Source organism: Triturus cristatus, chromosome 10, assembly GCF_964204655.1.
Source record: "Triturus cristatus chromosome 10, aTriCri1.1, whole genome shotgun sequence".
NCBI classification, from domain to species: Eukaryota; Metazoa; Chordata; class Amphibia; order Caudata; family Salamandridae; genus Triturus; species Triturus cristatus.
The window spans coordinates 725,071,679-725,086,001 of record NC_140593.1 but is presented as its reverse complement, the minus strand read 5'-3'; the positions used below and the strand labels follow the sequence as shown (position 1 = coordinate 725,086,001).

The following is a 14,323-nucleotide window of genomic DNA, read 5'->3' as shown; positions in this document are numbered from 1 at the left end:
CATTAATTTAGGGCAACTATATTTAAAATGACCTTCCTCTTTGCAATATGAACATTGGTTGGGACCTACAGGGACACGTGGTTGATAATACCCATTCATTTGCTGGTTATTCTGAAACTGTTGGGGTTGGTGATAGACACCTTGTGTTTGCCTATAATTATTTTGTCCCCCACGTGGCGGGTAAGCCTGCTGCAAAAGGACCTTCTTTTTCAGCTCTTTCGTTTTCTTGTCTGTTCTATCTTTCTCATCTTTATCTCTATTTTCATAATACTGTGCAGTAGCCAGTATTTGTGCTGAAGAGAAAACAGCCCAAGAACTTTCTGAATCTTTTAATTTCTTACATAGCTCAGGAAGTAGATTCTGCACAAATTTATCCACAAATAACCGTTGGCCACCTTCAGTACTCATGTCTTGACCACTGTGGTCAATAAACGTTTCTTCAAACCTGGTAAAGAAATCTGACACTGTCTCATCTTTCTTCTGCTTGCATGCAGATAGTTTGTCCCAATTTACGCGCATCGCGGGCATTATGGTCTTCATGTATGTGATAATTCTACCAGGGAGTTCTGCTACTAAAGGCTCAGGTTTCGCGCCTCCAATTTGTCTAGCGTCTGCGGCAATGATGTCAGCCGATGTAGCGCCTAGTTCTGCATCGTGATCTGCATTACGAATTGATCCCCATAGGGGCTGTGGAACAACATTACCAAACAACATATCTATGTCTGCCAAATTCATAACGCATGATCCTGCCGTCTGTGACAGCTCTTTATAATATCCTGCAGGGTTTTTACGGGGATCAGGCAATGTCTGCTTAAGCGCTAACACCTCACTTCGCTTCCATGGAACATGCACCCAAACACGCTGGAAATGAGCTGGCATAGCAGCGATACCGTTATTAATATCAGCTGCAACTGCTTCCTTCCATACCGGGGGAACTTCTCTCATGGGGTATTGTCGCGCTTTTACCTTTTTCCCCACAGGGACATCTTGTTCAAACAATGATCGTTGACAATCATCATTCCTGAAGGACAATACAACCGCAACCGCTTTATCTACGTCGCGACCCACAATTGTACCAGTTCCAAAATCAAATCTCACTCGACACAACTCCTGCGGGCTCGGATCTTTACCATTATCATCCAATTCCTCACAGAGGATTTCACACATTTTCTCAAACACATACCTCTGTTTCGAAGCATCCCATTGGTGAAAAACGTTAACAACTGACTCCACATCATAGAGTGAAGGAAAAACTATCCACCTACGCGCCATATGATCTATTACCTTTTTCTCATCGGGGTTAGGCAGTTGACTGCGCAATTGCTTACGCTGTAAACCAGGAGTCGCACTAGATGACTCAAAGAGAGGCGACATTAAATTAGTAACTATATTAGCTAGACGTTGTCGCGCTGAAGGAGAAGTTGAGGCGAGCACAGGGGGATAAACAGAGGGAAGAAAAGAGGATGTAGAAACAGGTACTTGAGTAGTGTAAGGAATAGTGTCAGGGGAGGCAGCTGCTGAACTAGACAAGGTCGCAGGAAGCGCAGGGGCAACTGGTGACACAACTGGCGGCCCTTGAGAGGTCTGTGCTGCAGGGACAGGAGCCAATTGGAAAGGCGCTGGTGGCTGCGGTAAGGCTTGCGGCAAATTAACTGCAGGCTGCGCATTTGGAGGTTGCGGAGGTGCTGTAGCATTTTGCGCATACGGAGGTGGTGAACTTAGCAAATGCGACATCAGGGGATCTTTCTCCTTTTCTTCTAACACATTCTGTTTAAGGTGCGGTAAAGCTGGGTAACATTTGTCGATCCCTAGCTTACGCTGTCTGTGCAATTGCTCATTCATTTGTTCCTCCTCATTATCCTTAAATTGTACAGCTGCTTGCATTACTGTCATACCTTTTTCTCTCTTATTCCTTTTTGCTAGCTTAATTTCCTTCTGTTTGGCTTCCTTTCGCCATAGGCGGAAAGAATCAAACATTGCCGGCCGGGCTTTCTTTTTAAACAATTTAACTTCCAAATTATCTAAGATATCTGTTTCGAAACTACCATTTTGGGGCCATTTTAAAACTCCATCCTTTCTGGTGTAACGGATCCATACTTCATTATATGCAATGGGGCCCACGCCATGTTTTACATAAAGCTCATAAGTTGGAGTTCCAATTGGAGGAACCGGACATGAATCCTCTAACTGGAAGTCCCTTCCACAACCCAAACGAAACAATCTACCAAATACACTAGAACCAGGCATATTCGCTCACTAGTCTAGTTCCAAACTTCAAAGGATTATCGATTACGATAGTCTCGCGAATACACGAGTCCTCTGGCTTTGGCGTTTGCAAACTCCAAATCAAAGCGATCCAGAAGGATACCAAACAAATTGGGAGACGCTCCACTTATACTTAACTGAATATTGATGATCGATGGCGTCACCAGAAGACTCTCTCGATTTGTTTCGCTCTACCAAAAATCGTCAAGGGTCCAAAACAGGGCGATTAATCAGGGCAGCAGTCCTTCGTAGCCGTCGGGACGCGGAGAACCTCGCAGAAAAGACTTTCGGACCACGTCGACATGCAGGGGTCGATGAAGTGGCGGCCTTTCTCCGGAATTTCCACACGAAGCTCCTCACGAACCTCTGGCTTGGACTGGTACCACTGAAATCGTCCCGAGTTGGGCGCCAACTGAAGTACTGGGTATTTTAAACCCAGCGGTGCAGGGGAACACACCCTATGACTTCGGGGTTCTTCCTGTTTCAGACCTACAGAAACACCGAGTCTTCTGGGTGAAGTCAAAATCAGTTTATTGGCTGCAGACCAATTACAGGTATCCTAGAAGTACAACAGCGTGTATGTTCTCAGGAGACTGCTGAAAATCATAGAAACGGACTTCATCTTAAATACAGTTTTCCCTGCCTCAGGCATACATTCCTAGGTTTATGATATGGCCATTACATGTATACATTTCAAACGAAAAGGCAGAGTCATGATGACCGTCCCACATTCCAGTTCGGCCAGCCCACAATCATTTACAGAGTAAGGCTCCGATCCCACATCGGATATCAATAGGCCCCCCCATAAACATGAGCATCTCCTGTTTTGGGAAACAAGTCATAAAGCAGGAACAGTCAGGTGTGAAAGAGATTAGCCGGGGGCTCGTGTAGAATGAAAGGGTTTTATGACGGGTCAAGCCCTGATGCTAATCACAGGTGGCCGGAGGAAGGGGAGCTCGTGAGACCAGTTTGACCCGGGGCAGCGGAGCCAGCTGCCCAGGTCACAGAGAAGTCAAAGGAAAAGCCCATGTACTGTGAGGCCCGTATTTGCTCCATTGTAGCCTATGTGAGGGCAATGACAAGATGGCCACCGCTTCCAAAATGGAACCCGCGAAGTAAGGTAAAACAACGTGTACACAGTGCATTCATAGCTAGAACGATATATAAAGCACTTGTACATACCGCATTAACCATTTGCGGTTTGCTAATACCAGGATAGACAGGGGTGTCCCCTACGCGGTCCCAGAGATTAAAGTACGACAATAGGAAGGGAACAAACAACACTAGCATACCTAGCGTTAATAGTAATACTTTTTAAATTATGACCGCCTATTCCGTATGTTTGCCTAGGGAGCATTAGGGGGCCCTCTTGTAGACCCACCCCGTGACTGTTCTCCTGTCCAGCTTGCCCACAGTCTGCTATCCCCTACTGCCTGTCTACCTGCTGCCCTGTTTGCTTGTTTCTTGCGTTGTTTTGCCTTTCTGCTTTTTTGTCTGCCCTCTGTTTTGCCTTTTTCTGATCTCTGCTTTGCACTCTTCTGCTATTTTTGCCTTTTCAGCTCATTTTTTTAGCCTCTTATTTTTTTTTAAATAGATTTTTTGCCCTCTGTTTTGCCTTTTCTGCTCTCTTTTCTGCCTTTTCTGCTCATTTATCTGCCCTCTGTTTTGCCTTCTTGTGCTCGTTTCTTCCCTCTGTCTCCCTCCTCCCACCGTGTCCCTTCACCCCAGGACCTACTTAATGGAGGCCACAATGCAACCCCATTGAGTAGGTTCTTGTGCCGGCTCCCCCTGCGACAGTTCTCTTGTCCAGCTTGCCTGCCGTCTGCTACTTTCTGCTGAATGCCTACCTGCTGTTTGTGCCTTTCTCTCCTCGTTTTTTGCTCTGTTTTGCCTTTCTGATCGTTTTCCTGACCTCCATTTTCACTTTTTCTGCTCGTTTTTCTGCCGCCTGTTTTGCCTTTTATGACAGTTTTTCTGCCCTCTGTTTGACCTTTTCTGCTAGTTTTCTGACCTCTGTTTTGCCTTTTTATGCTCATCTCTTCCCGCCATTTCCACAAGACCTGGTTTTTTGACGGAGACCTTGCACCCCAGCTCCCAGGTACCCCCAGGGGTGACCGTGCAGCGCTCTTCAAATGATGATTGATTGATATGTTGAATTACCTAAATAGCATTGGGTGACTTGCTCGCTATCATTCATGGGACACAAATCTTCCAGTGCTGCCCCTCACTTTCAAAAAGCACTGTTTGCAGGTGTATCAGTCTAATTGGTTCTACTGAAGATGACAGACTACAACCCCCAGAAAGCACCCATTTGTTAAATCAATGCCCTGGAGTGCTAATACTTGTTATCCCCTTAAGCAACATGTGGATCCCATGTTCACCGGGCCATTGAACTCAAGTTGCACCGCACTGATAAGGCACAAGGTGGCCAAAGGCATTCTGGGTTTGCTTGTCCTCGGTCTAAAAGATGTGGTTTGTCATTTTGAGCTGGATGTCCATGTAGGAGTGGGACTAAGATTAATGTGCATACAGCTCCTGTCCGAAGTGGTTTTAAAAAAATGGCCTGGAATGTGGCCAGAGTAACTAACAGCAAATGAGATTCATTCAGGCATATCACCACCACTTTCAGTAGTTTCCGAACTGACGTCAAAGAGAGGCAACGTATGCCCAGACATTAGCTCCCTGCTCATTTGCCAGTGGATCATGCGCGACCTCCCGGAGGAAACCTAAAAGATTGAACCGCTCTGGGGCTGCCTGTGCTCCTGTTTGAAGGGGACAGGGTCTGGCACCAGCAGTCCAGGCTGGACGATTCCTTCTGCAGCAGGACCAAGGCGGGTTTGCTTTTGACTGATCACTTTCTGACGTGGCACGGAGGGGGGTCGGTCTGCGATGGAATGGAATCAGTCCATTGTAAATGCAGTGGCTGCGATTAAGCCAAGCATTCAACCCATTGCATTTCTGGCATTGTTTTTTGGCCCTTCTCAAAGGTAATGGGAGTGCTATCCTTGGGAGAAAAGAGGCACGCAGTGGGGCCGATATTTGCCACGCCATTAATGGTGTTAACATTTTAGCCACCCGAGTGCCATTGCTCGTCCCATTCTAAGGGAGGCAATGCCTTTCATCCTTTACCTCGATCTAAAGGAGTATGTGAGGTGTCCAATTCTTAAAATAGTAGAGGGGAGATGTTAACACGTGCCCAATAGTGCACAAATTGGAAGTTAGATTTGGAAAAATCATTATACAAGTCTGTTTGCGCCTGAATACTGCATAATGCAGAATTTGTCCGCTGGGTGGAGCTGTTGTGCCAGAATGCGATCGAACACTGCAGGGAGTCACCGGAGGGAGCGGGAATTATTGCAAAGCTCCAGGAACCCTGCGGTCGGTGGGAAGAGGCTGGAGAGGAGGAGGTGGTGGGGTAGGGAGTGTATCAAAGAACAACCTGAGCTAGTCAAGTTAAAATAACCTAACCTAGGGGGATGGGAGGTGCCAGAAAACAACTCGATTCTGAAATACACCAATTAAAGAAAAAGGAAAAGATTGTCCTTTTCTTGAGTCCGCTCACTCACCAGGGTTTCCCCACGGTGACATGCTTAATCATTGGGGTCCTCCCAGTCCTCTACGGACTGAGGCGTGCTGCGACTTGCGAATTACGTAGGAGCACTAAAAGATCAGACTATGTGTAGTGCAAGTGAAAGAGTGGAGTGGGATTTAAAAATAATCAGCTAGTGGGCCAAATAAACTTTATTGATGCTCTTAGCTGATAGGTTTTAAAATGGGGTGATATGCTAAGGCCCCTAGCTATAATGAATAGGTGTGCCTAGCATATGGTCTGGTCAACTAGTTTCGAGCTTCCCCAGCTCTTCTTCAGGACAACACCGGGACCAGCCCAGTGTGACAGTGCCACTCCTAGTAAGGTGCAAAATGTGAGACGCTGCAACTATAAGGCATGCGTAACAGTTGATACATACGTAATGTACGTCAGGCAAGGAGGGGGAGTGGCGATCTTGTACATTTGTACATGGACAGCCACGCTTCTGAACACCTACTTGGGCCAAAACCTACCGGACCGCATTCGGGTAGGGAGTGTGACATGGAGAGAGAGGAAAACGTAAACAGGCTCCAAAAACAGGGCAGCATTTCAAGGCGCCTGACGATCACGAGACGATCTTCAGAGGTCTGTGTTTGGGGTGTTAATGCAGGTGGGTGGTCGGTAGAGGAGGATGAGGGGCCTCTGCACTTAGGCAGTGGGGTTGCACTACAGAATACCAGGTCTGGGGCCACCACCAGGGGCACAAGAGTAAAGCAGCCTTGTCGCCCCACTGGTCAGTACCACACACATCGGCAGTGCTGTACTTCGAGAGGTTGGGATGCTGGAAAACAAACCAAAAACACACGGTAGCATACCCAACTCACCCTCATTTGGAGGGTCTTAACCATTTTCTCATGAATATGCACCCTCCGAAAACAGCACGCCTCCATAGATACAACTTAGTGTCACCCCATTTCAAAACACAATCTTGGGGGGCGAGACATGAAACCCTATATTCCACGTGGTTACCAGCGTTATTGATTCTCCCCCTGTGCATCCGCAGCGCCCACCACAGGACCGGGAGACAGTGCGACAGGATGGCCCTGCCGCAAGGAGATCCTGGGATGGGGAGACACGAACACTCGGACAGGGAGTCGGGGACAAGGAGAGGCTGACACTCGGGCAAAGAGAATGGCCAAGGCTCTGCCAGGTCACAGAACCAACAGTAAACAAAACGGGGCATTGAAATGGGTCCAATATTCATGCCCAAACGCTCCAGATAAAAACACTGATCAATTTCTCAACAGTGACTAAACATTCCTGAGGTAATCCGGGTCAGTAATGCAGCGCCTGTTTAAATTTCACATTTTCGTCTTGGATTTCTTAAGATTTTCTACTTCCAGATGTTAGTTTTCAGGTTTTTTTTTGTTTTTTTTTTTTTTTTTACAGGCAACATATGACTCTTGTGTATTGCATACTGTGAACCAAGACGCCTAAGGTGTCCGAGTGAATTCAGGACGTTGATATATATTTAGGACAGCAAATGATTGAGACCCTCGAAGGCGAGGCAGAAGACAGTGCTGATCCTCACCGTACCTACCTGCGGGCCAATCCTTGGCCCGTCTTCAGAGTGTACAAAGCAATGGTCATGTGTGCCAGTTGTAATAGTAGAAAAGTGTGAATGAAGCAGGTCCACAGCTGTCAAAATATGGACAACAAAAGACACACAATTGATGGACGGAATGCAGAACAAATCAAAACATTCACCCCCAGTAAAGAGATCTGGGTTAAATCCATCATTCTTTTGCTCACCATGCCACCCCAGTTTAGACCTGGCCATATACAAATCAGTCTTGACCCTGTGCCTCAAGGGAACAGTCCAGCCCGAACTGCCAAGTCCGGTCCTCCCTGGACCTTAAACAAGCATCCTAGGACCGGTTTCAGGGTTTCACCCCTCATCAGCCAGGCTAGCTTGAATCCAGAGGCACAGTGAGCATGGGACCCACGTCTGGGCATACCCGGCGCACTTACGGCGAGAAAGCAAAAGACACACAATTGGACAACACAAAAAGAAAATGTAGGGCTTAGTGTGTAGGGATGCGTATGTGTAAAGGGAGATGGTGATTAGGAGGAAATAAAAGTACGTTCAGGAGGACTGGTGAAAAGAGTACTAAAGAGGAAAGAGATGCCGTGTGAAATATGCGGACGGAGGATTCCAGAAAAAGGCCAAAAGATCTGAGTGAGAGGCTGCAGAGGAAAGTAATGTTAGGGAGGGAGTACGGAAGTGACAGACACTCTGAAGACAGCTACCCAAGCCCCAAACCTTAGCAATGTTTCATTCATTGATTCATGCATTCAGAACTGAAACATTTTCAATTCCAATCAATCAATTAAAACAAAATGATCGGCATTACTGATATATTTGAAACTGCCATTGGGAGATGCTGAGACAAGATACATTTTGATATTCGGACTGGGAGAAACCAACATTAGGATGGGGAGTTGAGGATAATGCGATAGTGGCCCTGGGACATTGGGACAGAGTGACAAAGGCAAGAAACTCTGACACTGGGCGAAACTGTGAGATGCAGGCCCCGGTAGATAGGAGACAATGAGACAGTAACATGAGATTGGGGCACCGGCAGATGTGCTCGTGCATGTGTACAATGACTATAGACTAGAGTGTACCGCCTATATTCAAACCCATAACAAGTTAGTTCACACCATCATACAAATATTTACAAATTGTCCGGAGAAGGTCAAAGTGTAAGGCCTTAATAGGTTGCGCCACACTTGGGGACATCGCCAACAGCAGACATCACTCTGCTAGTACGAGTCACGAATAGCGCCAAGATACAGTATAAATAACACACCATGCATTTCCTAAAAAAGGCACCACATACTTTTAGACTAGAGATTGTTAGGGAAAGCAAGCTTGTGAACCAACACAGGGAAGAGATTTGCTACTCACCTGTATTTCGAGAGGTTATTCAGGGGTGGCGGGGCGCTGCACGTGCTGTAGGTTTCACACACAGGAACAGGAAGCGAGCCCCGCACACAGAGCTGCTGGTCTTAGGAGGTAGAGCTCTTGAATGCCTTGCAGCTGTTAATTCCTTGTAGAGAAACTGTAGAAAACAAACAAAATGCCTGTGTTTATAAATTCAGCATATTACCACAGTTTACCAAGCCTCAGACAAAACTTGCTCCTCACGCCTCTAATTCATGGCCTCCTTTACCTCAGCAGCACGGTAAATACTTAATCCACCATTAGCAAGTTAGACTTAGATGTACATTTATCTCTTATACACACAACCGGATGTGACCTCAGATGCACCTTGTCAGAACCAGTTCGGGGAGGTTCTGGGGCTCGCTGGGCCCCAACCATTGGGGTGTGGGGGTGGGACTGCAGCCTAGTTTACTACCGATGTTCCACAGACAGGCCCTACTTCGGCTCTGCAGACTGAGCAAAAAGATAACACAGTAAGCACTCGACTCTCATAGCAGACGTGGATTAGCAGTCCAAGGCTTACTCAGGGTGGTTGGTGGTGGTCTGGGATCAGATTCCGAGCTCAACCTGCACAAAAATAACCTTCCCATAGATGGAATGTCTAGCCAGTGCTTGATCTCGTAAAAAGAGAAGTATTTTATTTCAGTGCTTAAGTTGTAAAAAAACAAATGTCTGGGCCATTCTCAAGAGGCCACTGCAGCTTGCACCACCCATTGGCCCTGCCAGCACCGGTATAAACACAGCTACAAACCATCACACGTGTGTGATAATTCGGACTATTCCAAGTCACCCAAAGCTTAAAAATGGCCTGGATGGCTGGTACTATTAATTTTTTATGTATATTGTATTATTAAACACTCGATGTGCTCACCTGAAAAATGGATAAGCAGCGCCGCTAATTGATGGATGGTTGTAAGTGCCAGAGTTGAAAATTAAGTGCCAGTGCAGAGCATCGGCAAACACCGGCTCAAATTAAGCACAGCTTTTCTTCCACAAAAACACAATATTGCAAAATCGCTACCTGCTCACATCTACAATAAGGAACTAATATTTGTATACAGTATCACTAACCACAAGGCACTTTTCCTCCCTCAAGTGTACTAGCACAAATGCGGAATAACCTCGCTGATGCTAATCACTCATGGGGCACAAGTCTATCAGCAGCGCCCTCCAACTGTGAATCACTGACCTCTCTAGTCGGTCTTTTAAAGGGTCAGTCCCTCTTGTGTTATAACCTTTCCTTGCTGGCTCCTTTGGGCGCAGCACACCTTTATTACCCAGTTCACTGGAATAAGATCTACAGGACCAGTACTTCTGCCAGTAAATACTGATGTTTTCCGCAGTTTCTCCAATCTCAACCATATCTACCCCTTTTCAGGTGCCCTCAACGGGAGATGTGGAGGGGGGTGAGGATGCCATGGAGTGCTGCAGTTATTGCCGGGAAGCAGAGGAGCACTGTTAGTTAAGAAGCAAACAGGCCTCAACTAAACCACCTCCCAAAAGGGAATGATCACAGCAGCTGGATACTGCTGCGTTTCAAAGGGATTCCTGACTCGACCCTACCATACCTCAGACTGGTGCTTTCCAGAATGTTCAGGGATGCCAGCAATGCACTATGCTAGTTTGACTGGCTCTGCAACCTCCATTTTGCATATTGTCCGACACCGAAATCAAGATGGATTTCACTGTGCCCACAGAGCAACAAAGCAGAAAAGGAAAAACAATATATATGTATCATCCTGGACAGAGAGAGATTTATTTCACAAAGAAAAAAAAGAACACTTTCACTTGTTTCAATATGATATTTTATACACAATCAATCAACTTTCCATTTTACAGTATTTCATTAATTCCTACATAGTGATATACACAGTACGAGAAGGGCAAGATTCTAAAACAACATCTCATACATTACTTGCAACAACATATGGTTTTGAATACTTTAATGCTGAAACACTGTGACCCGTAAAGGAGGAGTTATGCAAGCAAAAACACAAGTTCACAAGCAATTAGAAAGTTGTGTATTGGGGAAAATGAATTTTGGGAGTGCTGTAGCTCCCAACTATTCAAACTGTGCAAAGGGAGAGTGACCCTGTTGATCCATGTGGCTAGCACAGCCTTCTGATCAGGTTCTTATGGAGGCCCCACTGGTGTCATCTTGGCTGGTCTGATCCCCTTGGCAAATGGTATTGATGTGTTTCGGTCCATGTTAAAAGGGGCCTCCTCAGGACAAAGACTTGGTAGCCAGGATTCCTTCTGGCCTAATTGGGAATCTCTGAGGGAGGTAATATGTACAATTCCATTGTATGAGTAGACGCTAAAGCCTGTAATTATTTGATTCACTGGCGGAGAGACCCCTTCATGAGATCTATTTCAGTGGTGCAAGTAGAGTGCGCATTCTGAGGCTGGTGCATATGGCGTTTAACAGACGGTTGCTTGAGGCCACTTAGACTGCAGTGCCACCGTCCCAGGGATGATGCAGGATTCTGACCGTGTGTTGCCGCAGCCATAGCGTGGTAAACTCCAGCTTAATGGCACTCACTGGCATACTAATTGTGATGTATCCAGCTGGCCTAATAGATTTTTGTCGTTTCCAGCCTATATTTGATTAAAGCTTTTCCAGCCCAAAGGACACAACCCTTTACATGATTTCATAGGGTAGCATGGCACAATTACTCCTGGCAATCTTATGCCACACTGGAAGTAGTCACATGTCCACGGGCACCCAGAGAGGTAGCACAGGACACGGTTAGAACATGGATAGTCAAGTAGGCCACTTGCCCTCGCAAGGAGGAAGTAAAAAAAGGTCAGTCACTGCCACCCGTCAGCTTCTTACAGCCTGGTGAGCCGACACTAGTCCCGCTTACCTCACAAAGGAAGGCGTGCATATTGTGCCTCCACACCACACCACACCACAGAGCTCTACACTGGCCTGCAGTACCTTACTTAGGTGTTCTTAGCGTACACTCCTGAAGGTCGTGTGCTGATGCCAAAACAAAAATGCCAACCTTTTCAGAAACCACATGCCTTTTCATTTAGGGGAAAGGCTCAAACCTGAAAATCGTGCCGGAGTGAGCCCTTTTGTCAGAAATGAACAGTTCACCTCAGAGTCATGATTCACGCCTACAAACACGCACCCTGAATACCCGTTAAAGACACAGTGCGCACAAGATTTGATAAACGAATGGTGGTGGGAATTACAGACATCATAGAACAGCCATGTGTTCACAGTGCGGATAGTAGAACATATTTACCTGTAGCAACAGTTCCTTGTGTTGGGATTTTACAAAGCTCCAAAATCTATGGAGGACTTCCCTTTGACATCAAGAAAACACACAGGTCTATAAAAGTCTGAATGGTGAAGCAAAAGTTACTTATCTGTGATAACGCTCTTCAGAGCTGGTATCTTTCATGGAGTCACACTTGGTACGACTGGACTCCAGGGTTAAGACAGTAGCTATTAGGCCAGAGTAAGAGTTAAGAGAGTAGCTATTAGGCCAGAGTAAGAGTCCAAGACCTTAACCATTAGGCCAGAGTAAGAGTTAAGACAGTAGCTATGAGGCCAAAGTAAGAGTTAAGACAGTAGCTATTAGGCCAGAGTAAGAGTCCAAGACCTTAACCATTAGGCCAGAGTAAGAGTTAAGTCAGTAGCTATGAGGCCAGAGTATGAGTCCAAGACCTTAACCATTAGGCCAGAGTAAGAGATAAGACAGTAGCTATGAGGCCAGAGTAAGAGTTAAGACAGTAGCTATGAGGCCAGAGTAAGAGTTAAGACAGTAGCTATTAGGCCAGAGTAAGAGTTAAGACAGTAGCTATGAGGCCAGAGTAAGAGTTAAGACAGTAGCTATGAGGCCAGAGTAAGAGTCCAAGACCTTAACCATTAGGCCAGAGTAAGAGTTAAGTCAGTAGCTATGAGGCCAGAGTAAGAGTTAAGACAGTAGCTATTAGGCCAGAGTAAGAGTTAAGACAGTAGCTATGAGGCCAGAGTAAGAGTTAAGACAGTAGCTATTAGGCCAGAGTAAGAGTTAAGACAGTAGCTATTAGGCCAGAGTAAGAGTCCAAGACCTTAACCATTAGGCCAGAGTAAGAGTTAAGACAGTAGCTATTAGGCCAGAGTAAGAGTTAAGACAGTAGCTATTAGGCCAGAGAAAGAGTTAAGACAGTAGCTATGAGGCCAGAGTAAGAGTTAAGACAGTAGCTATGAGGCCAGAGTAAGAGTTAAGACAGTAGCTATGAGGCCAGAGTAAGAGTTAAGACAGTAGCTATTAGGCCAGCGTAAGAGTTAAGACAGTAGCTATTAGGCCAGAGTAAGAGTTAAGACAGTAGCTATGAGGCCAGAGTAAGAGTTAAGACAGTAGCTATTAGGCCAGCGTAAGAGTTAAGACAGTAGCTATTAGGCCAGAGTAAGAGTTAAGACAGTAGCTATGAGGCCAGAGTAAGAGTTAAGACAGTAGCTATTAGGCCAGAGTAGGAGTTAAGACAGTAGCTATTAGCCCAGAGTAAGAGTTAAGACAGTAGCTATTAGGCCAGAGTAAGAGTTAAGACAGTAGCAATGAGGCCAGAGTAAGAGTTAAGACAGTAGCTATGAGGCCAGAGTAAGAGTCGAAGACCTTAACCATTAGGCCAGAGTAAGAGTTAAGACAGTAGCTATGAGGCCAGAGTAAGAGTTAAGACAGTAGCTATGAGGCCAGAGTAAGAGTTAAGAGAGTAGCTATTAGGCCAGAATAAGAGTCCAAGACCTTAACCATTAGGCCAGAGTAAGAGTTAAGACAGTAGCTATGAGGCCAGAGTAAGAGTCCAAGACCTTAACCATTAGGCCAGAGTGAGAGTTAAGACAGTAGCTATGAGGCCAGAGTAAGAGTTAAGACAGTAGTTATGAGGCCAGAGTAAGAGTCCAAGACCTTAACCATTAGGCCAGAGTAAGAGTTAAGACAGTAGCTATGAGGCCACAGTAAGAGTTACGACAGTAGCTATGAGGCCAGAGTAAGAGTTAAGACAGAAGCTATTAGGCCAGAGTAAGAGTTAAGACAGTAGCTATGAGGCCAGAGTAAGAGTTAAGACAGTAGCTATGAGGCCAGAGTAGGAGTTAAGACAGTAGCTATGAGGCCAGAGTAAGAGTCCAAGACCTTAACCATTAGGCCAGAGTAAGAGTTAAGACAGTAGCAATGAGGCCAGAGTAAGAGTTAAGACGGTAGCTATGAGGCCAGAGTAAGAGTCCAAGACCTTAACCATTAGGCCAGAGTAAGAGTTAAGACAGTAGCTATGAGGCCAGAGTAAGAGTTAAGACAGTAGCTATTAGGCCAGAGCAAGAGTCCAAGACCTTAACCATTAGGCCAGAGTAAGAGTTCAGACAGTAGCTATGAGGCCAAAGTAAGAGTTAAGACAGTAGCTATTAGGCCAGAGTAAGAGTTAAGACAGTAGCTATTAGGCCAGAGTAGGAGTTAAGACAGTAGCTATTAGCCCAGAGTAAGAGTTAAGACAGTAGCTATTAGGCCAGAATAAGAGTCCAAGACCTTAACCAT

At 45.9% G+C, this 14,323-nt stretch overlaps 1 pseudogene; it reads right to left on the bottom strand.

Annotated features, from left to right (window-relative positions):
• Positions 1-10,163, bottom strand: part of LOC146789923 (uncharacterized) — a 154,966-nt pseudogene extending 144,803 nt beyond the window's left edge.
• Between the last annotated feature and the right edge of the window lie 4,160 nt (positions 10,164-14,323).